Source organism: Solanum pennellii, chromosome 11, assembly GCF_001406875.1.
Source record: "Solanum pennellii chromosome 11, SPENNV200".
NCBI lineage: Eukaryota > Viridiplantae > Streptophyta > Magnoliopsida > Solanales > Solanaceae > Solanum > Solanum pennellii.
Genome location: NC_028647.1, coordinates 56,407,261 through 56,411,990, shown reverse-complemented (window position 1 = coordinate 56,411,990; position 4,730 = coordinate 56,407,261). Strand labels below are relative to the sequence as shown.

Here is a 4,730-nt window from a genome sequence, read left to right as displayed (position 1 = left end):
CCCCCTCCCAAAAAAAAATTTAATATCTATATTTAATTTCAAAAATTATTTTCTACTCTAGTAAAAATAAAAGATATTTCTCAAAAATATTTTTCATTTATACATCAACACTACAAATCATTTTCTACTTACCAACCAAACATGAGATAAGTCATAAATCTACTTGTTTTCCACGAAAACAATTTCTTTCATACCAAACACACCCTAAATACCTTCTCTTTTTATTTTTAATTGTCATGTATATTAAAAATATTTATTTTAAAATAATTGTCAATTTAATCAAGAGAGAATATACAATATTTTTTCCAACATTGCGATTAACATTTATTATTCTAGAATTAAGAGGCACACCGCACATACAAAGATAGATATTAAAGAATTAATTAAGGATATATTGGTCAAACAAATGACGATTTTTCTTCTATGACAACAAAGAAGAAACTGAGTGAGTGAGGGGTTAATAAATGAAGATTTTTGTCCCGGCACTTGCTAGCTAGCTCTATATTGATCAAGTGCACACAATAGTCCATTGTAGAATAATGGAGATCTTTTTCTTCAGTATTTATAGCGTTGACATGGGTACTAGCATTAGCTTTTATTTGTAAAGTTATGAACCATATTGTATGCCCCAAAAGAAATGCACCACCAGGTCCAAGGCCATGGCCAATTATTGGAAATTTGAACCTTATTAGTTCACTGCCACATGAGTCTTTGCACTATCTTTCACAAAAATATGGAGATTTAAAGCTACTAAAGTTCGGTTCGAAGCCATTTTTGATATCATCTCCAGAAATGGCTAAAGAGATTCTAAAAACACATGATGCTATCTTTTCTTCTCATCCTTCATCGACTGCTGGTAAGTATATTAGCTTTAACCACTCAGACGTGTCATGGGCACCTTATGGTGCACATTGGCGTCAAGCTAGAAAGATTTACCAAACTGAGATATTTAGTCCTAAAAGACTTGAATCGTTTAAGTATGTTAGCTTTAACCACTCAGACGTGTCATGGGCACCTTATGGTGCACATTGGCGTCAAGCTAGAAGAATTTACCAAACTGAGATATTTAGTCCTAAAAGACTTGAATCGTTTAAGTACATTCGTGTTGAGGAAAGGAGAAATCTTATTTCTCGTCTTCATGTTCTATCAGGAAAGATAATTTTTCTCTGCCATCATTTGACAGAATTACCCTTAGCACTATAAGTAGGATGGTTATGAGTGGAACGTACCATAAGGACGAATCAATTGGAAATTTGCAAGGGATTTTAGATGAATGGTTATCCTTGGTGGGGTGATTAATATTGGGGATTGGATACCCTGGCTTAATTGGCTTGACTTGCAAGGGTACATAAAAAGAATGAAGGCTTTGAATAAAAACTTGAGACAATTTTTTAAGTATGTACGTGAAGATCATCACAAGGCTCAAGGAAAGGAGGATTGTGTTCCAAAGGACATGGTTGATGTCTTGTTGCAACTAGTAGATGACCCTAATCTTGAAGTTAAGATTACCACTGATAACCTAACGGGATTCATACTTGTAAGTTTTCTCCCTTTTATTGTTTTCTTTTACATTAATGAAAAATCTTTTGAAATTATAAAAAATTGAACAAATATGATCTCAATTATTAGTTTGGTCTAAAAATATTTTTGTCATCAATAGTTTGGTAAAAACATGAATCTATGTTTCTTAATGAGTCAAAAGATGCTATTTGTTTCTAAATAAATGTCATTTCTTTTATTTTCTAAACATATTTTACTACTACTAATAATTTTGTTTATTATCATACTTCAATTCAAAATGATAATAATGATAGGGTTACTATGATTTTTTTATATGTGTCATCTATTATTTGCTAAGAAAGTACATGTAGTTATTCTATTTTTATTGATAATATGATATTAAGAAAGAAAAAATGATTTATTCTTACTTATTTACGAAGTGATTTAATTTTAAAAGAAAAAAAACAAGAATATGATCTTTTAAAAGTAATATTGTTATCAGGAATAAAATATGTTTAAGAAGAAAATAAATAGTACTACATTTATTAGGAAAATGATGTTTTCTACAAATTAAATAATAATAGGAGCATTTTAAAACCAAATTCTTTATAGCATTAGAATTTTAAATCCTTTTTCTATACTTAATAGTCTTTATGCTATAACAAAGTTTGCATAATTGCGCTCCATAGGAAACATATAACTGTATGATTCGCTGACCTAAATTGTATAATTCCCTTGCCTCGCTATACACATACAATTGTATGATTCGCTGGCCTAAATTGTATAATTCGCTGGCCTATTTCGCTGCAATTGTATAATTCGCTGGCCTATTTCACTGCAATTGTATAATGCGCAATTGTATAATTCGCTGGCCTATTTCGCTGCAATATGTGTATAAAATTTGCTTTTCATACAATTAAATTGAAGTAAATGTTTGTATATTGTATAATTATAAGTATATAAGAAGAAGATATATGTTTTTCTCTCACTTTATACGAAAATAGAAACACAATTTATACACTTCTGTTGTATAAAGCGAGAGAAAATTGTATTTTACTACAATTGTATAATTCGCTGGCCTTTTTCGCTGTAATATTTGTATAGAATTTATATTTGTATACAATTGAATCGAAGTAAAATATTTGTAAATTGTATAATAAAGTACCTAACACGAAGATATATGTTTTTTCATGTGTATATACAATTTTCTCTCGCTTTATACTAAACAGAATCACAATTTATACACTTATGTTGTATAAAGCGAGAGAGGCGAGAATGGGAGAGTGGCGAGCGAGATTTTTAGGAGAGAGGCGCTGACAAACTTTGGCAAACGTTTGCTATGGGGCACAAATAAATCAAACAGTAGATACTCCATTTATTTTAGGTTATTAGTTTGCTATTATATACAATTATCTCGTTATTCAATGAAGGGGTCGACCGATTTTTAGTAGTTGTATTGTACCCACTCTTTAGTAATTTCCATTTTAAAAGAAGCTAAAACTGCATATTTATAGGTGGATCAAGTTTTATTTTGTCAATTTAAGCATATGAACTAGTAGATGTAATTCATTGTTAAAATTGTGCAGAACTTGTTGGCGGGTGGAATGGATACATCAACAACATCAGTTGAATGGGCATCTCAAGAACTTTTGAGGAACCCGAATATGATAAAGAAGGCAAATGAAGAACTTGATAGAACAATAGGTAAAGGAAGATGGGTAGAAGAAGAGGACTTATCCCAACTACCTTATAGGAGCTATAATCAAAGAGACATTTAGACTACGTCCATTAACTCCATTAATCCCTCCGCATTACTCTATAGAAGAATGCAATGTTGTTGGTTATGACATACCAAAAGGGACAATGGTATTTGTAAACATATGGTCCTTAGGAAGAAATCCTAATTATTGAGATAGGCCATAAGAGTTTATTGCCGAAAAATTCTTAGAAAATGACATTAACATAAAGGGAAAAAACTTCACAATGTTACCATTTGGTTTCGGAAAAAGGAGGTGCCCTGGGTATAGCCTCGGGATCAAGCTTGTGTCCTGTGGGGACAACATTGTCTAACTTGTTGCATGGATTCAATTGGAGATTAACAGGTGACATAAATCTAGAAGAACTAAGTATGAAAGAGATTTATGGATTTACTACACACCCAGAAAAACCGATATCTATGAGCATTGAACCAAGACTTCCTCTCCATCTTTATTAGTACGACTTTCTTGAATTTATGTTTGTTACTTTCACTTCTTATTGTAAAATTTATGTATAAATTAACGAATATGTTTCATTCTATTGATTGCAATCTTTTGGCATCAAAGTACGATAGTTTTACTCCGTGGAGTTCCTAAATTCTCCAATTTATAAAGTGAGAAATCCCCAATTGAGTTAGGATTTACTCAATGCTTAAATGTAGATTTACTGATTTATGAACTTTTATGCATGAATGGACATAAACTCATGATTTTATGATGAATCCTCATGAACCCATTTTGTCAAGGCTTCTAATCAAGTTTTTCTTCAGATTCTTTCGGAACCTTTTTTTTCCAGGTATGTAAGACTATTATAGTGTTGGACCTTAAATATACTTTCAGTAAAAGAGTAATCTAGGATTCTTTCTCTAGATTTGAGTATTCAAGAGATAAGTTGATTTTGAGTTCTTGAGTTTTAGATTCTTTTTGAAATTCTATTTCTTATTATTGAATTGCTATACCTTATGCACCTAAGATTTTTGAGTTGATGTGTTCATGTCTATATTTCACATGAACCCTATGAATTGAGTATTCTTGAGATTAGTAGTGTTGTTGAGTTTTGAGTCCTGAGTTTCCATATTGCTATTAAGATCCCTTAGTTGAGTTGTTCATGTCCATAATTCCACATGAACACTGTGAAGTGACTTATGAATCTTGAGAATCTTTTTAAAGCCAACAATTGAGTTTTAAACTGAGTTTTGAGGAAGTAAATATGCATTTTGAGAAAACAATTTTCTAAAGCATGATTAGTATAATAATCGAGTATGTCATCTGTGTTTAAGCAGTATGACATCGAGATATGCCATTAATATGCATGCAATCTAACTTCCCTATTCATTAGTGATCATATTACAATATGATTTTGATATATTGTTTTAAAAAAGAGTTCTTCTATATGAATAAGTAAGAGTATAAGGGAACTAAGTATTTCCTAAGGTATCAACTTTTACATTTATAAAGTTTGATTTCGAAATA

General features: G+C 30.9%; 1 pseudogene; it reads left to right on the top strand.

Annotated features, from left to right (window-relative positions):
- The first annotated feature begins 455 nt into the window (after positions 1-455).
- LOC107003964 lies at positions 456-3,715 on the top strand (annotated as a pseudogene).
- The last annotated feature ends 1,015 nt before the right edge of the window (positions 3,716-4,730 follow it).